The sequence below is a fragment of the Tiliqua scincoides genome, chromosome 4 (genome assembly GCF_035046505.1).
Source record: "Tiliqua scincoides isolate rTilSci1 chromosome 4, rTilSci1.hap2, whole genome shotgun sequence".
Taxonomy (NCBI): Eukaryota; Metazoa; Chordata; class Lepidosauria; order Squamata; family Scincidae; genus Tiliqua; species Tiliqua scincoides.
The window spans coordinates 222,219,028-222,238,124 of NC_089824.1; the positions used below are offsets into that span (position 1 = coordinate 222,219,028).

At 51.4% G+C, this 19,097-nt stretch overlaps 1 protein-coding gene across 1 annotated transcript in view; it reads left to right on the forward strand.

Moving 5' to 3' along the window:
- Positions 1–17,809: 17,809 nt before the first annotated feature.
- Positions 17,810–19,097, forward strand: part of HCK (HCK proto-oncogene, Src family tyrosine kinase) — a 33,096-nt gene continuing 31,808 nt past the window's right edge. The window contains exon 1 of the mRNA XM_066626675.1: positions 17,810–17,985. The gene's annotated coding sequence lies outside the window, so the exon portion shown is untranslated. The remainder of the gene's footprint in view (positions 17,986–19,097) is intronic.

Consider the following 19,097-nt stretch of genomic DNA (forward strand, 5'->3'; position numbering starts at 1 on the left):
AGCCCAATGATGTAAACAACCTTCCGCACTATGATGTAGCGGTGCTGAAATGGCCTTTGCTTTATCCAACACAGAAGATTTGGAGGACATGAATCCTCATCAAGCCTGACCAAGCCAGACCAGCACCTGCACTGACCCCCAAGTTCTCCCCACCCACCCCAGGTGTCCTGGTTCTGATCTCTGCTTTCTCTTTCAAAACACTGAGTAGCAGAATGAGGAGAGAGAGGGAGGGGAACATGGGAGCAAGGTGTCGTGGCTGATGAGTACAGGGTGCTGCCTGCCCCCACCTGCCCCTCAGAGCTGCAATTTCACCCTGCCCCCTGGGTGTTTCTGGTCATCCTTGAACCCTAGAATGTCCCATATTACTCTCTGATGCATCATCATGGAGGGTTGTTTCCAGGCAGTAGCATAGCTAGAGGGGGTGAAAAGCAGTAAGCTTTGCAAAGCGCCTCCCCGGGGCATGCAAGCAACCCTTACCCCTCAGAGCCATTCCAGGCCGCTAGAGCAAAATGGAGGCGTTGTTTCTTCTCATGACTGCTTCTGTTGGTCATCTGTAGCTAGAAACTAGCTGAGAGTCTAAGCCAACATTCTCCCCCTTAACTACCACCCAGTCTACACATCACTCTGAGCAAGGTGGAATCCTCAGCCGATCCACTTCAGACCGCAGGTGGGGGGGGGGTCATCTTTCTGGTTCCTCCCCTATACCAGAAACTATATCCTGCATGTAGTAAACCAGAAAATCAGGGAGAGATCTGTGCCAAGCCTTTCTTCCCCTGTGATTATCTACAGCATGAAGCACATTGTCTGGCTTCGTGGGAGGTAATTCTGAAAATTGACCCCCTACCCCTGCAGTCTGTAGCGGAAGGGCCCCGATTCTCCCACTACAACTTCACATTCCACTCTGCATGGTGTGCACCACCCATCACATCAGTCGTCACCAACTGAATTGTATGTTCCTGGCCATGGCATCCTAGAGCATTGACAAGGGGAAGGGGGCTTTGGAAAAGAAGGGCAGGGTGGCTGGGATGCAGGCACTGCTGAGGTCTTACAGCTGCTTAACTGTGAGGGAGGGCACCAGGATGCAGGTCTCTTGTTGTCTTGTGTGCTCCCTGGATCATCTGGTGAGCCACAGGAGATGGGCTTTTGGCCTGATCCAGTCAGACTTTCTTATGTTCTTAACTGTGTTATTTTTTCTAACTGCAGCAGGCTCTCCCCCTCCTTCCGCAACTCTGATGGGCAGCAACAGAATCTTCAACAGCGTCACCACTACAAACATGAAAGCAATTTGCATTTTGCAGAAGAAAGTTGCCCTCCTGCCATTTGTGATAAAAGCTTGGGCTTTTTGCCAGCTGGGCAAGGCAGGGGTCAGGGGAAGCTACTTCTCACTTGGGACCCAGCAGTAGTGACTTCTCATCAGGTCAGGAAGTGAGTCACCAAAAGTACACAGTTGCACAGGTGCAATTACACATAGTTGCCATTGCACAATTCCAACATCTACATGGGTTTCCTTTCACAGTTTAGGCACAGTCTTCTGTTTGTCTTCTTCTTCTTTAGCATGTGTCCAGTGTGTTGGTGGGGTACCCTATTTTGGATCGGAGTCGCCATTTCTCTCGATTGTAGGCTTGGCCTGAGTGTAGGCGGGTGATTTTCATGTCGCCGTGCAGCATGTCAAGCCAGCGCTGCTTTGGCCAGCCCTTTGGTCATTTTGCCACTGACCGCCAACTGAAGGCCCTTCTGCACCAGTGTATCGCTGTTGGAGCGCAAAATGTGGCCATACCATTGAAACCAGGTTTCTCTCAACTTGTTGGCACAATCTTCTGTTTGTCAACTTCATGTAAACTCTTTGAAGAAAAATGACACACAAATATTGTTGCAGGGTTGGGAAATGAGCTTAGGGACGAATTCCTATATCAGATCAACTGCCGTGACCGGGCAGGTTGCTAGGGGGTCAAGGCTGTTGGCAGGTCTGTGTGTTCAGCTAGGAATTCAGGGGACCTGCTGATATCCCATAGCTGCCAGAGACCATGGAAGCCATTGTGAAACAAATGTTCATGGCCAAGGAAGACCCTTGAATGGCTGCCTCCATCAGGACCCCTAAACTATTCAGGAAGTGGAGGAGGAGTTTTTCTGGGGGTCATCCAATTAAACTGATTGAGGAGAAGTGTTGGATTGACAAAAGGAGGCACTTCTTCACACAGTGCATAATTAGTCTTGGCATTTGTTGCCACCATTGTGGTGTGCATGAAAAGAGGATTAGACAAATTCATGGAGAGAGAGGTCCATCAACAGCTCCTAGTCACACTGACTATGCTCTACCTTCATGTTAAGCAGTAGTGTGCCTGACTTCATCTATTGCCAGAGGCAGCTGGTGAGCTGGTGAGCCACTGTGGGACACATGATGCTGGTCTAGGTAGCCCCCCTTGGCTGAACTCAGCAGAGCTCTTCTCCTGTTCTTTCTTATGACCCTCAAGGATGTCTACCTGAGAAGAGGGGCCAAAGCATGAGTGGATTTCTCCTCTCCTCCCTCTGGGGAGTGAGTGAGTGACAGCAGTTCATGTGAGCTGGCAGGTTCTGGGAGGGGTGGAATGAAACCCAAGAGCTATGTATGAAGAAGATGGAGCTGCTGCTGTTTGCAGGAGAACATGCTGCTGACTTCCTGCAGTGCTCCAACCTGTATATGTGTATGCAAATATTGCCAAGACCCCATAAGCCTCCCAAAAGAGCTCTCTCTTCCTAAGGAAGCTCAAACCCCGTGCATTCTGCAGCTCCTGGGACTTCTCACTACTTGGAGAAGTGAGGCACAAGGACATGACCAGATGTCAATGAAGTAAAACATCAGAATCCTGGCCTTCATCTGTAACATAATGATGGCTCTATAATTAAGTGGGCCTCTTCATCCCTTATAGAGACAATGGTCTAGTTCTCCTTAATCTACAATCCAGGTTGTGTTGGGGAGGCTCACAAGCTTGGATGCTCTTACTTACAAAACAAGATGCCCTACGCATAGAAAAGTAGCTAGTCAAGGAGAATGGATTGAACATAACATTCTCTCTATAGATATTGTATTGGCAACCTTCAGTCTCGAAAGACTATGGTATCGCGCTCTGAAAGGTGGTTCTGGCACAGCGTCTAGTGTGGCTGAAAAGGCCAATCCAGGAGTGACAATCCCTTCCACACCGGGAGCAAGTGCAGTCTGTCCCTGGTCTGTCTCCCTCAAAGACTTATAACCGGTAAACTGCTGCTTCCCGTGTTGTGCCGACGCCGTATGGCGAAGTTGGAGTGTCCTCTCCAGTGCGCGAAGCCTGGGTAAAGAAGGTATGGAGGATAGGCTGTTACCCATGCAGCAAATCCCCCCTCTCCACGTCGCTGGAATGGTCCAATGGAAAGGCAGAAGCCAATACGGTTGGTTCCAGCGGCGTCGCAGGAGTTGTCAGAACAAGACTGTGTTCAGCCATGAACTGCCTAAGGGACTCCGGCTCCTGATTTTGCCTCGAGGTTGACTCCTGAAGCCTTTTCCAGAACTGGATGTAGCCACAAGGCAGTGGAGGTTTGAGGTCAGAGTTTCCTTCTCTTAGATGAGCTGCCTTCCTAGGCTGACGAGTCCCATCTACCCGGTGGCTGTTTAGTCGCCTCTTACGACAAGTACAGCCAAACTGAGGGCCTATTCTTAGCCCCCAGCCCCCCCCCCAGGGTACTACTATGTATAGATATACATATAGTATATATAACTAATATTGCATCATGTGTGCTCTCCCCACCTGCAGCCTAATATAGTCTGGCACAGATTGACCTTCTTGGTGAGAGGCAGGCCTAGCTCTCCACAGCATAGGTGTCACATGTAAGGCCCAGGGCTTTCTTGGGCTCTTTCATGACTCCAGTTTGACCTGATAGCACCACAGTTGCATACCACATATCTGACAGTGGCTGGAACACTTTTTCCTGGGGGAGGGCACAGCAAGACCAATGTGTCCATGCACCATACTGTTTTGCTTTCATGCTCGTGATGTAAATGTTTAAAGATGGAGAACTTCCAAGAACTGCAGAAACAATTACTAACTGTCCAAATATTCATAGTGATTAGGAAGCCAAGCTGTGAATCAGAACTCCCCTGCTTTGAATCTTGCCACTGCTATTAACTCACCAGATGGCCTTAGGCAAAGCACTCCTTCTTAGCCTCAGTTTTACCCATCTGTGAAATGGAGATAATAATGCTCAAAGGGTTGTTTTAAGGACAACAACAAAATAATCTGTATGCAGCACATTACATCCTCAAAGCACTATACAAGTGCTATGTATTAAGATTGTTTTCTAATTAAGGTAGTGTCAAATTCAGGTGGAGCTGGCGTTGCTTTTGGATGTTGCTCCTGCTGGGAAGGGAGTTTGTTCCTCCAGCTCTTGAGCTTGACATTCCTGCTATCCAGTCTCCTGAGGTACAGTTGCCCACAACTGTGATGTTCTCCTCCTCCTCCCCACACCTTTTCTTGTCCAGGCTGGAGTTCTCATGTGTACATACACATACACATGCACGGAGAGGAAAGGCGGGCAGCCTGTATCAGAAGCATGGAAAGCTGCATAGGTTGAACTGGTGTGTGTGAAACAGCCATAAGACCCAGCTCACATTTGTTCACAGGCAAAGACACATCCCTGTTTGCCACTGGAATTTCCCCCTGTCCTCCCTGTGCCAGAGGACTGTGACAGTGTGGGGGAAGTCCCTTACCCCTCAGCTTGTATGCCACATTTCAGCTTCCTCCCTGTTGTGAAAGCGCAATGTGGATATTTCCGTGATTCAGGGGAAGTGATGGAGTCCCTGCGTCTTTCATGTGCACAATCATAGCACAGGGATGCATTTGGCTCTCATAATTCTCATGAGAACATAAGAACAGCCCCACTGGATCAGGCCATAGACCCATCTAGACCAGCTTCCTGTATCTCACAGCGGCCCCACCAAATGCCCCAGGGAGCACACCTGATAACAAGAGACCTGCCTCCTGGTGCCCTCCCTTGCATCTGACATAGCCCATTTCTAAAATCAGGAGGCTGCACATACACATCATGGCTTGGAACCCATAATGGATTTTTCCTCCAGAAACTTGTCCAATCCCCTTTTAAAGGCATCCAGGCCAGGCGCCATCACCACATCCCGTGGCAAGGAGTTCCACAGACCAACCACACGCCGAGTAAAGAAATATATTCTTTTGTCTGTCCTAACTCTCCCACTAAGAGAACACTCAGAGAAAGTTGGATGCGTCTAGGTGCATCTGTAATCAGAAACCCCTAGTTAAGAAAGCACAATTATGCTTAGCAAGCCAGACAATCAAGCATCTTGGTTTGCATGAAGCCCAAAGAACAAGCAGCCTTGCTGCTCACCTGTTTCAAGCCCTGCACTCTGATCCTTTTTGTTCAAAGAAAAAAAAAATAAGAACATAAGAAGAGTCCTGCTGGTTCAGACCAAAGGTCCATCTAGTCCAGCTTCCTGTATCTCACAGTGGCCTATCAAGTGCTTCAGGGAGCACACAAGACAACAAGACACAACCTGTGTCCTGGTGCCCTCCAGGGCACCTGGCCATCTGGCATTCTGAGGTAGCCTGCTTCTAAAATCAGGCCATACCTATCATGATGAACTTTTCCTCCATTTTGCTGTCCATTCCCCTAGTTTGGAGAGATTCTTCTGGAGCTCCTCACAATCGCTTCTGGTCTTCACCACTCAGAAAAGTTTGGTGTCATCTGCAAACCTGGCCACCTCTCTGCTTAGCACTGTCTCCAGGTCATTTATGAACAGTTTGAAAAGCACCAGTCCCAGGACAGTTCCTTGGGGTACACCACCTTTCACCTCTCTCCATTGCAAAAATTGCCCCATTGACACCCACTCTCTTCTTCCTGGCCCTCAACCAGTTTCTAAACCCTGTGAGGACCTGTCCTCTAATTCCCTGACTGTGGAGTTTCCTCAGCAGCCTTTGGTGAGGGACCGTGTCAAACACCTTCTGAAAGTCCAGATCAGGGTGTCTGAGGAATTTTATCAGGGGATACAAAGTTTCTTTTGTGCCCCTTCTCAAAGAGGGAGGGGGGCAATGGCGGCAGACAGAATGGGGTGGGCAAAATAGGTCAGGGGGAGGATGCTGACAGCCAGAATGGTCTTTGGAACCCAGGTCTACCTGGCTTCTTGATGCAGAGTCCAGGTCTACCTGACCATGCGCCATGGTTGGTTGGCAACCTTCAAATAACTATGGTATAAGCCTACAGCTCCCAGTATTCCCAGGCAGTCTCCCGCAGCTAGATAAAGTACGGTAATATGGAAAACCAAACACACTCCTGAGTCTCTCTAAAATCTTTGAAATATAGAAAATCCATTGCAGAAAAGCAGCATCTTCATATTTGAGTTCACAGTAGAATAGACAGTGTGCTGTGTGCATCAGAATGAACTTCTGCAGCAGCTGTAGCCCTGCAGCTGGGTCCTTGAGCTCCTGTACACTCCTTCAGGGTTATCGAATCCGCAAGCCAAAGAGCTACTGTAGCAGGCCAGTAGCCTGGGAGGTCTGAAGCATTTTCTCCTTTAACCTCTGTCTGACTTAATTCCTTGGTCAGGAGGGGCAGCGATATCTGCCCAAAGACAAATGCAAAGAACTCATTCAATTTCTCTGCCATCTCTAAGTCTCCTTTTATCTCCCCTTTCCCTCCCTCACTGTCCAGCAGGCCAACCGCTTCTCTGGCAGGTTTCCTACTTCTAACATATTTGAAGAAGCTTTTATTATTCTCCTGAATGTTGCTGGCCATGCCTTACATGGCTAGACAGGGGATTGAGAGCATCCCCGACTCCTCCATTCCTTCCAGCTCTGTTTGGACAACCATCTGGTGGAGAGGAACAAGAAGCAGCAGTGAGTTGTTATGGCTGCATCTGTGGCTACCTGAACATGTCTGGAGTGCTACACACAGAAGTCTTCAATGCACTGGGGACAACAGGGTCTGAGAGTCAGGTGGGGGGGGGGAAGGAAGTCAGCCGCCCTTCTGCAAAAAGGCAACAGCTTCCTGGTGAAGCTTTGCATTGAGCGGCTCTGCTAGTTCCTTCTTGTGTGAACATTTACATAGTTGGGCACCAAAGAAGATTCTGGCTGGGGCCTCACTGCATTTCTGGTGAAATGGGGGAAGTGGGTGTCATTTGCATAGCTTCTTGTCAACCTCAGCATGAAAAACAAAACCGTTTGCCAGTCCACTGAGTCCAGCTGAGCTCCAGTAGGCAGAGACCTCCGTCTCTAGGAGGAAGGGCCAGCTACAAATGTCACTGCTGTTATTCTGCAGTCCCACCAAGCTTGGGATAAGGGTCTCTCCAGGGACTTCTGTGGCTGAAGAACATCTGGGGAAACCCTCCGCCAGGCCCTGCTGCCTGCTGAGCTCTGGGAGTTGTGGCAAGTGACTGTGGCACTCCAGCTGTGTACTGCCCTCCTGCTGCATGCACCAATGACCATTTGGCACTAGTGTAGCTAAGCGGGTCCAGGGGGTACAGGCCCGGGGTACCACACCTGAGGGGTTGTCAGGGATGCCTCACACAGGCCTGCAGCTGGCTGAGGGAAAGATGGAGGGTGCAGGTGGAGGTACTGCTGCAGTGAGGAAGCCTCCTCACCACTCCAGTATTTTCTCAGCACCACCTCCACAGTTACTCGGAGCATGCTGAGCAACTGAACACATATTTTTTCACTGCTCAGAGTGGCACACAACCACTCCAGGTGTGGCCAGATGTCATCACATCACCACAATTACTTCCAGGACAGGCACAGGGGTGACCTCTTGAGTCACAGCCCCGGGTTCCAGAGAGGCCAGCTATGCCAGTGCCTTTTGTCCCCAGGCTAAAATGTTGGCATTTCAGCTTGATGTGCTGTGTGTCTTATTGCTGCTGGACTGAAATTCCACTTTTGCTGATGATTTTACAGAGAATTGGGTTTCTCTAGTGTTGCACAATGTTCTTTTTTTGAATGGTTCTGTAGCAGGTGGTTTTCTCTGTTATATCTTTGAGGAAGTCGCCTCAAAACATTTCTGAAGAAGTGGGGTATACATTTACTGTATGGCTATTGCTTCCCCCCTCCTATGGCCTGCAGGAAAAATAGCATGCGGGACTGGGTGCAAGGACCTTGGCAGCAGTGCAATGTCACCACTGGTTGTACCCGCACAGCCAAAAAGCCAGAACAATAGCCGCTGGTGCAGTAAAGCAACACAGTGCAGTCCATCTTCAGCCTGGCACTGGTGTGTGGCTCTCCTGGGCCACGCCTTCCTCACACTGCCCTTCAGCTTGGCACTCCACCACAGCAGTTGGGGAAGAGGCTGCAAGTCAGTGGCTGAGTGCCTGCTTGGCCTGAAAAAGTGTAAGGCAACTTCACATGCTTATGGAACACCCCACCTACCTTTGAAGCCCCTCTCAGAAGTCTATGGCTGAACCCCCACGCGGCCGAATCCTGAGCATGTGTCCTTGGATGCAGCCCCACTGTGTCAAATGGGCTTAGCACACGTTCACTGGACTGCAGCCTTAGTCCTTCTCTTCTACTTGCCAAAATATGTGGAACTGCATTTCCTTCCTTGCACTTATCCCTTGCTACCAGTGGCATAGCAAGAGGGGGGTCAGCCCACCTGGGTGCCTGGCCGAAAGGGGGTGCCATAAAGTGTGCGTGTGCACATGCTCCAGTCACACATGCTTCCTGAGTCAGGACAGTGGAGCGCATGCACACTCGCAGGGGTGGCTGTGGCGATTTTGTGCTGCCTTCTCCAGGAGAACCCAGAAGCAACATCATGATGTCACACGATGTCACAATGTCATGTGATGTCATGACATTGCTGCCCTGGAAGCAGCAGCCCCCGGCAACGCTGCTGCTTGTCATCCTTGCCAATCATCTTGTTCCTCTTCTGTCACCCTCCACAGTTCACTGTCTGCATTTAGATTGCAAATCCCTTGGGGCAGAAGGCCCTCTCGCAGATTCTGCCACTCTTTAAGGAGAGTGCAGGCGATGGTGCTCCATAAACAAGAAAACTCTTTGTGATGCAAGGAAGGACAGGAGGGTGGTGACATGAAGCATAAATCTTATCAACTCAGCCAGGGACCTCCCTTGCACTGTCGCAATGTTTCAACCACAAAACGAGTTTCAGTAAAAAAAAGTCAAGCATCATTTGTCACAGGCAGGGCCACAGATATGACGCTGGCATTCCTGACCAAAAAATGCTGGATTCTGTGACTTGTGCTCCAGCCAGCTGCTCTTGAGCCAAGCGTTCTTCTGCCCTCCCTCCTAAGTGGGTCTCCCCGCTCTCTCTTGCCTTGAGCTCACTCTCAGGACATCTGCCAGGTGCCCCTCTCTCTTTCCCTCCATATCTTTCTTTGGGAAAAACTTTCCTCTGTCTGGATCAGTCCACCTGGCCTGGGAGGGCAGGGCTCAGGCGGACTCCATTTAGGAAGGCTCAAAGTACCTGCCCAGGATCAGTGCTGAAGTGCCCTTCACCCTTGGGGGAGCTCTTGGAGAAGGCTCAGGAGATGCCCAGGGTCTCCAGACTCATCTAACACACACAGGTTGGCAACCTTCAGTCTCGAAAGACAACACCCCGTATTCCCAGGCGGTCTCCCATCCAAGCACTAACCAGGCCTGACCCTGCTTAGCTTCCAAGATCAGGCATGTGCAGGGTAGGACACAGACATTCATACACAGAGTGCAGAACTCATCTAAACAGCAGCAGGAAAAGGAGAGCGTCGATGACCGGAACAGCAGGTGGCTTGGGAGAGAGATTTGGACAACATGTCCAGTACTGCCCAGTACTTCCCAGTGTTGCCCCCAATGCCATGGAAGAATAAGGGAGGAGCTAACTGGTGGGAGGGGTTTCCCCAAGAGGGTGATAATCTGTTTCTGAGAGGGCAGCAAGCCCTGTGGTATCAACCCTGGAGGGGGAAGTGGGTCAGTCTGAGGAACTCTCTTGGGGTGAGGAGGGAAGGGATAAAGAAAGCCCCTTGGTGAGAACTGGCAGGGATGGGGATGGGAATGTTGCTGATCTGAGTAGAGGCCTGTTCATGTCTGATTAGCTGCTGAAAATGCCTCTGTTGGAATGTGTGATGTTATTTTAAGGCTTCTACCAGGGATTTTCTCAGGCTGGCACCTTCTGCATTTTATCGTGGTGTTCCCCTTTTCCTGCTGCTGTTTAGATGAGTTCTGCACTCTGCGTATGAACGTCTGTTTCTGGGAATATTTTGAAGTGAATTTTCTATTTCCCTGCAATACTATTCTTTTATTGTTTTGTTACATTGTTAATTGATTGTTGGTGTTAAATTTTGCATGATGTTTGGGTGTCATGCGCTAGAGAGAAGCAGGGCATACAAATTAAAAATATGCTTCTCATTTAAGACACTAATGGCCCGACCCTAACAGGGCTTTACGCTGCTGGAATGTTTTGGCAGCATAAGCTCGTTAACGGCTGCACAAAATGCGACATGCCACACAGCACGGCTTGGGTGCCACAGCCTGATTTTAGAAATGGGTTATGTCAGAATGCCAGATGCAAGGGAGGGCACCAGGATGAGGTCTCTTGTTACCTGGTGTGCTCCCTGGGGCATTTGGTGGGCCGCTGTGAGATACAGGAAGCTGGACTAGATGGGCCTATGGCTTGATCCAGTGGGGCTGTTCTGATGTTCTTAACTACAATTCCCAGGAGGCCTTGCAGGTCTCTTGTTATCTGGTGTGCTCCCTGGGGCATTTGGTGGGCCGCTGTGAGATACAGGAAGCTGGGCTAGATGGGCCTATGGCCTGATCCAGTGGGGCTGTTCTGATGTTCTTAACTACAATTCCCAGGAGGCCTTGCAGGTCTCTTGTTGTCTGGTGTGCTCCCTGGGGCATTTGGTGGGCCGCTGTGAGATACAGGAAGCTGGACTAGATGGGCCTATGGCCTGATCCAGTGGGGCTGTTCTTATGTTCTTATGTAAGCTGCAAGTGGCCAGGTTTGTGCACCAGCCACCTCCTGATGAGTTCCAGTGCAGGTAAGTCAGAATGGGGAGGGGGTGGACAGGTGGAAGTGCAGGGTGGAGTGAGGCAAGGAAGGGGGAAAATGGGGAGGAGTCAGGGGCAGGGAGAAGGTTGATGGAGACTGGGATGGTGGTGGGATTGCTGGCAGTGGTGCCGCTTCTATCCTATCCCCCTTCCCAGCCTCAATCCACCTTCCCAGGTCTACTCTTCAAAAGAAAGGTTCAAAAGAAAATATTTCTTTATTCAGAGTGTGGTTGGTCTGTGGAACTCCTTGCCACAGGATGTAGTGATGGTGTCTGGCCTGGACGCCTTTAAAAGGGGATTGGACATGTTTCTGGAGGAAAAATCCATTACGGGTTACAAGTCATGATGTGTATGTGCAACCTCCTGATTTTAGAAATGGGCTATGTCAGAATGCCAATGCAAGGGAGGGCACCAGGGTGCAGGTCTCTTGTTATCTGGTGTGCTCCCTGGGGCATTTGGTGGGCCGCTGTGAGATACAGGAAGCTGGACTAGATGGGCCTATGGCCTGATCCAGCGGGGCTGTTCTTATGTTCTTATGTTCTCTGCTTCAGTCAAGTCCTCCTGGTGCCTTCATGCCTGTTTTTAAAGCAAAGTCCCTTCCATTCTCTCAGGCTCTCTGAATGGAATCCGAAACCACTTGATGGATGTCCATTCTTCTCTTTTATGCGGACGCTTCTGGATTCTGCTGCTGACCAAGCTTTTATGATGGCAACTTTGGTGTTGCTTTTCTTATGTTGTTTTGTTCTTGTGGATACTATACTGTCAGCCCCTTGAATTGTTTGCCAAAAGGTGGGATATAAACCCTGAGCGACTCAACAAACGCGAATCGTCTGTCTTGACAGATCTGCAGGAGGGTCAGCTGTTGCTCTGCAACACAGAGGGCTCAAAGAGTGTGGATCGTATGCTGCGTGCTGACCCAAGGAGAGGGCAGGCAGTTTCATAGCACAAGAAGGAAGTATCAAATGTCAGTGGCCAGGTTCATCTTTGAGGAAGAACAAATCCTCCTGCTTTCTAAAGCCTGTGGGCTTGTCCTTTTTTTCTTTCTCATTTCTTACTTCACAAACTGACAGCAGAATCTTATGCATGTTTACTGAAAAGCAGGACCAACCGAGTCCCGCAGGACTTGCTCCAAGGTAAGAGTATTGCAGCCTAAGCTTGAAAACGTGGCTCTCTTCTACCTCGTACCAGTCTATTACTCTTTATTAATTAACAGACTGGAAAAAATTCCCCATTGACATTTCCAGGGGTGCAACTAGCAGACCCAGTGGCAGTGGAATTGCTACCGGGGAGGTGGTATGGTAAGTACTGCAGGGACCACAATGCACTGGGTAAGTAGCCCCTCCCACTCACCGCTGAAGCGATTTCAGATGGCAACGTGTAGGCCCACCTGTGCACTGCTATCGTTGCCCAGAATGGCTCCAATGGTGAGTGGGAGGGACTGCTTACATGGCATGTTGCGGTACCTGCGGTAATAATAATAATAACAACAACAGGTATTTATATACCGCCTTTCTTGGTCTTTATTCAAGACTTTATTCAAGGCGGTTTACATAGGCAGGCTTTATCTAAATCCCTATTAAATAGGGATTTTTACAATTGAAAGAAGGTTCTTTCTTTCAAGAACCACTACATTCAAGGTGTTTCATTCCAATCTGGCTTCACATTCTGGCCTCCATCCTCCCACGCTCAGAGCAGATGGAATAGCTCGGCTCAGCTTGTCAGCTGCTTCTAGGTCGCACGGTGCCGGTGGCCTCAAACTGGCGACCTTGTGGATGTTATCTTCAGGCAGACGGAGGCTCCACCCTCTAGACCAGACCTCCTGTCCGGTACTTACTAAGCCACCCCCTCCAGCCATGCCATTGCCCGGTAGCATGCCCGTTTGCGCCTGCTTGAAATTCCCATGTTGGCCCTCTCATCCTCAAAACTGGAGCACCTCTTCCTAACAGCCTGACACAAGACCCTCAACACTGCCCTTGTGCTACCTGTTGTATCACTAGCAGCCCCGTCCCAACACACACACACACCACCCCCTGCAACTGTGAAATGGGGCATTGGGGCATGACAAATAGGTTTTCCTTGAAACAGCAAGGAGATGAAGGCTGCTTTGGCATCTGGCAGGGCAGTGCAGTTGGCAACCTTCAGTCTCGAAAGACTCTGGTATCGCACTCTGAAAGGTGGTTCTGGAACAGCGTCTAGTGTGGCTGAAAAGGCCAATTTGGGAGTGACAATCCCTTCCACACCGGGAGCAAGTGCAGTCTGTCCCTGGTCTGTCTCCCTGGCTGTGGGCCTTCCTTCTTTGCCTCTTAGCCTCAGACAGTTGGCCAAGTGTCTCTTCAAACTGGGAAAGGCCATGTTGCACAGCCTGCCTCCAAGCGGGCCGCTCAGAGGCCAGGGTTTCCCACCTGTTGAGGTCCACTCCTAAGGCCTTCAGATCCCTCTTGCAGATGTCCTTGTATCGCAGCTGTGGTCTACCTGTAGGGCGCTTTCCCTGCACGAGTTCTCCAAAGAGGAGATCCTTTGGGATCCGGCCATCATCCATTCTCACAACATGACCGAGCCAATGCAGGGCAGAAACAACTTTTTGCAAAAGTTTAACAATCAGCAACATTTTCAGACACTTGGTTTAAAACTTCAACATTTAATTTCAGCATTTTCCAGATTAAGAGTGAAGGACCTAAATTTACCTATTTTGAAAAATAAAGCTAATTGTGTTCGATATTCACTGAATTCTAGTGCCAGCTGATAATCAAATACTGATTATCAGTAGTGGAGAGCTGTTCACACCCACCAATGCATGACTAAGCCCACTTTCCAGCACTGGCATAACTGTGTCAGTGGGACATGTGCTGCATTCCGCAGTTGGGTGGCACTCACGGACCCCTCCTCAAAGTCAGGGAATGTTTGTTCCCTTACCTTGCAGCTGCATTCCCCTAAGTCAGTGCTGAAAAGTGGGTTAGGATTGCAGCCTGATACTGGCAATCGCTGTCCACAATAGCATGTCTATTGGGAGTGTTTTACTGCTGCGGTGACATATCAAGTAGGTCAAGTCAGGCTGTTGTGGTGTGCCAGATGTCAGATGCTTTCAAACACTGACTACAAGATCTTTGGACAACAAGTGTTGACGCAGAAGATCCAAGATCAGACAAATATCTGCACAGTCAGAAATTCAAAGAATGTTTCCTATTAAAATACGTAGGCGGGGAAGGGGGTTTCCTTTCAGGCTAAGGGCTTCCTTTGAGCTCTGCCATATGGTTTATGGGAGCAATCATGTTCCTAGGCAGCATGGACTAAAAAGGGTGGTTGGCTGATACACATGTGTGTCAAGGCAGGGGCGGGCAGACATTGGGCTCACAAGTTCTAATTTGCTTTTACTGGACATCAAGCTCTGCTAAGCAAAGTGTGGCTCAGGAGGCCAGAAGAACTGCCAGTGTCTATACCAGCGGTTCTCACACAGTGGGTCACGATCCAATACCTACTGGGTTTGGGCCTGCTGAGGCCTGGATGCTGCAAGGTAAAATGGTGGATGACACAGAAGTCACTTTCCAGTCATGCATGTGCAGCATGTAAATGGTTGGCAACCTTCAGTCTCGAAAGACTATGGTATAAGCCTACAGCACCCGGTATTCCCAGGCGGTCTCCCATCCAAGTACTAACCAGGCCTGACCCTGCTTAGCTTCCCAGATCATGGTATAAGCCTACAGCACCCGGTATTCCCAGGCGGTCTCCCATCCAAGTACTAACCAGGCCTGACCCTGCTTAGCTTCCGAGATCGTGGTATAAGCCTACAGCACCCGGTATTCCCAGGCGGTCTCCCATCCAAGTACTAACCAGGCCTGACCCTGCTTAGCTTCCGAGATCATGGTATAAGCCTACAGCACCCGGTATTCCCAGGCGGTCTCCCATCCAAATACTAACCAGGCCTGACCCTGCTTAGCTTCCCAGATCATGGTATAAGCCTACAGCACCCGGTATTCCCAGGCGGTCTCCCATCCAAATACTAACCAGGCCTCACCCTGCTTAGCTTCCCAGATCATGGTATAAGCCTACAGCACCCAGTATTCCCAGGCGGTCTCCCATCCAAGTACTAACCAGGCCTGTCCCTGCTTAGCTTCCGAGATCGTGGTATAAGCCTACAGCACCCGGTATTCCCAGGCGGTCTCCCATCCAAGTACTAACCAGGCCTGACCCTGCTTAGCTTCCGAGATCGTGGTATAAGCCTACAGCACCCGCTATTCCCAAGCGGTCTCCCATCCAAGTACTAACCAGGCCTGACCCTGCTTAGCTTCCGAGATCAGACAAGATTGGGAGATAGTGTTCAGTATAGGGAGGTCCCCATGTGTCATTGGCCACGTCATGCCACATTTCCTAAACTGTGTGTCACGCTGGTGGGTCACTCTGGGGTCTTCTCAGCCAGTAGCATAGCTAGAGGGGTGTAAAGCATTAAGTTTTGCAGGCACCTGAACATGCAATGCAAGGGGCCCCTCCCTCTCCCCTTTGAAGCCATTCCAGGCTGTGGAGGCAAAATAGAGGTGAACACCTGGCTCCAAAGGGGAGGGGGAGAGGTCCCTTGCATGTAGCGTTCAGGCGCCGGCCAAACTTAGGGCACAATCCTAACCAGGTCTACTCAGAAGTAAGTCCTATTTTGTTCAATGGGGCTTACTCTCAGGAAAGTGTGGTTAGGATTACAGCCTTAGTGTTTTGCACCCCCTCTAGCTATGCTACTGTTCTCAGCAACTGCTCTGACTGAGCCTGTGAGTTTGGAGGTTGGCTAGTGGTGCCAGACTGCCCTTGGGGTGTCGCTTCATGGGCCGCAGTGTGAACATCCCAGCTAGAAGGGCTTACTCTTCCCTCTTTGTGCCAGCAGCCCTGGTGAGGCAGGGAAGGGGAGGCAGCCTGTCTCATTTCATAAGAACATAAGAGCCCAGATGGATCAGGCCAAAGGCCCATCTAGTCCAACTTCCTGTATCTCACAGTGACCCTGCAAATGCCCCAGGGAGCACACAAGATAATAGGCACAACCTGCGTCCTGGTGCCCTCCCCTGCATCTGGCAATCAGAGGCAGCCTGCCTCTAAAACCAAGAGCTTGCACAGACCTACCATGACTTGTAACCCGTAATGAACTTCTCCTCCAGAAAATTGTCCAATTCCCTCTTAAAGGCATCCAGGCAAGATGCCATCACTACTTCTAGTGGCAAAGAGTTCCACAAACTAATTACATGCTGGCTAAATAAATATTTTCTTCTCCCTGTCCTAACTCTTTCAACACTCAACTTTCGTGGATCTCCCCTGGTTCTGGAGTTATGCAAGAGGGAAAAGAGCGTCTCTCTATCCACTCTGTCCATCCCCTGCATGATTTTGTATGTCTCAATCATGTCCCCCCTCAGGCGCCTCTTTTCTAGGCTGAAGAGGCCCAAACGCTGTAGCCTTTCCTCACAGGGAAGGTGCCCCAGCCCAGGAATCATTTTGGTTGCCCTCTTTTTCATTTTTTCCATCTCCAGCAAGGTTTGAGGTTGCTGGTGCTTGATGAGTGGGAGGCTGTTTCCCTGTGGTCCCAGGAGGCCTCTGTACCAGCCCTGAGGAAGTAAACCTTGTGAATGGCCTCCAGCAGGACAGCCACCCATCCTGGAAGCCCCCCTCCCCTGGAGCTGCTCTGGGGAAAGAGCAGCAGCTGGAGGCTGAGACCAGCCTCTCCTCTGTGGCCTTCTGCATTCCACCCTTCTAATGGTCAAAAGAGAAGCCAGCCAGCAGCACTCCTTTCCCTTCTAGCCAATGACAGGCTGGGACAGGGTGGTGAGGAAGATGCCACAACTGTCATGCTCTTTTGCGATGGGGGGAGGGAGTGCAGGGGCATTTCCTGTTTTGTCCTCCCCAGAGACTGCAAGGTTATTTGCACTGCACAAATGTGCTGCACCACCAGTTCCACCTCCTTGCCCTCCCAGTTGGACATGCCAGGACAAGCTGGGCAAGGGCTACACACAGGGCAGGCGGAACCCTCCCTTTTGCAGAGAGAGACCTTCCACTGCCTAGGAGTGAGAGACCCTCCATCCCAAAAGGCCTGGAAGAGCAAACTGGGTTCCAAAGAACAGGACAGTTTTCTCTTCCAGAACATGAACAATCCATGGGTGTTTGCACTGCACTGATGCATCCATCCCCAGAGAACATCTCATCTTCTCAACAACATCAGAGAAGCCCTGCTGGATTGAGCCAAAGGTCCCTCCTGGTTTACTGGGCCATCTTCCTGAGAGTCTGCCAAGGGAGACTTTCAGCCCAAGCAGGCTGCATTGTGAATTCCATTTGACTTGCCTGTGCAGCTGCTTGCATCACAACTGGTAATTAGCCTGTGGAACTCCTTGCCACAGGATGTGGTGATGGCACCTGGCCTGGATGCCTTTCAAAGGGGACGGGACAGGTTTCTGGAGGAAAAGTCCATCCTGGGTTCCAAGCAGTCATGGGTCTGTGCAACCTCCTGGTTTCAGAAGCGGGCTGCCTCAGACTGCCAGATGCCGGGGAGGGCACCAGGATGGCATCTGGTGGGCCGCTGTGAGATGCAGGAAGGGGACTTGGTGGGCCTCTGGCCTGATCCGGCGGGGCTCTTTGGAAGCGAAGTGAGTGGCCCGCGACAGCAGCAGCAGCAGGGCGGGGGAGGAACCGGCCTGCGAGAGCCCCTCGCGCGCTCCGGGGGGCTTCCCCTGCAGGTCTCCTTGCAGCCGCGCTGCTCGAGGACGACCGGCTTGGCCCCTCCTGCGCCTCCGCTCCGCCGAGGTGGGGCGAGCCTTGCGGGAAGGAGGCGCGGCCGGCCGGCTAGCCGGCCGGCCTCCCGCGGACTTCCCCATCCAGGCGGCCGCTGCTGGGCTCAGAGGGCAGATCCGCGGCAGCTGCAGCTCCTCGGGGCAGAGCCCTCCGCCCGCAGGCGCGCCCAGCCCGGCGCCGAGAGAGAAGGACGCGCGTCCGGGCGCCTCGCACCAGGCTCGCCAGCCCGCAGGTTCGCTCTGTGCTGGGGAAGGAGGCGGATCACCCCCCGGGAGTCTCGCCTGGTCCAGGCAGTGGCGTGGCTGGAGGGGGGCAGAGCAGGGAGCCTCCCCCCCTTTCGGAACCCTTCCGGGGGGGCAAAACAGAGGCGTACGCTCCGAAAGGGAGGGACCCCCTGCACGCCGCGGGGGGGCTCCCTGCAAGGCTTAGAGCTTTGCCCCCCCCGTTACGCCACTGCCTGGACCAGGCACAGAATGGAGAGACACCGGGAGAATCTGCCCCCAGGACGTGCTGGGGGGGCTCTTGTGCGGCTGTCGGGGAAGCGCGGCGTCTGCCCCCTGCCCTTCCCTGCACGTGCCCCATGGAGGGGGTGGGTAGGGGCTATTCCGGGATCATCCAGCCGGAGGAAGGGGGGCGTGCTGCAGGTTCAGGTCTGCCTTCGAGGACGCCACTGCGGCTGCTGCCCTCGTCCTTATTCGGGGCCACCGGCAGCCAAATGGGTCTGCCTCTCTTGCGCCCCCCCCAGGGCAAATGGGGGGACGCGTGTCTTTATTTTCTATACTTGGACTAAGTTGCTGGAACATGTAATTGATCTGTGGAACTCCTTGCCACAGGATGTGATGTTGGCGTGGATGCCTTTAAAAGGGAATTTGGACACATTTCTGGAGGAAAAATCCATCACAGCTTGCAGGCCTGTGGAAAGAGTGGATCCCTAGAGAGATGCTCTTTTCCCTCTCACATAACACCAGAACCAGGGAACATTCTCTAAAATTGAGTGTTGGGAGAGCTGAGACAGACAAAAGGAAATATTTCTTTACTCAGCATGTGGTTGGTCTGTGGAACGCCTTGCCACAGGAAGTAGTGATGGCATCTTGCCCAGTTGCATTTATGAGGGGATTGGACAAATTTCTGGAGGAAAGGTTCATCACAAGTCATGTTACAAGTTGTTACAAGTCATGGTAGGTCCGTGCAAGCTCTTGGTTTGAGAGGTAGGCTGCCCCTGATTGCCAGATGCAGCGGAGGGCACCGGGACCTTGAAATGAGGAAACAGATCAGGGAGGTGACAAGGAAGGACAGGGTTGTAATCATGGGGGACTTCAATTATCCTCATATTGACTGGGTCAA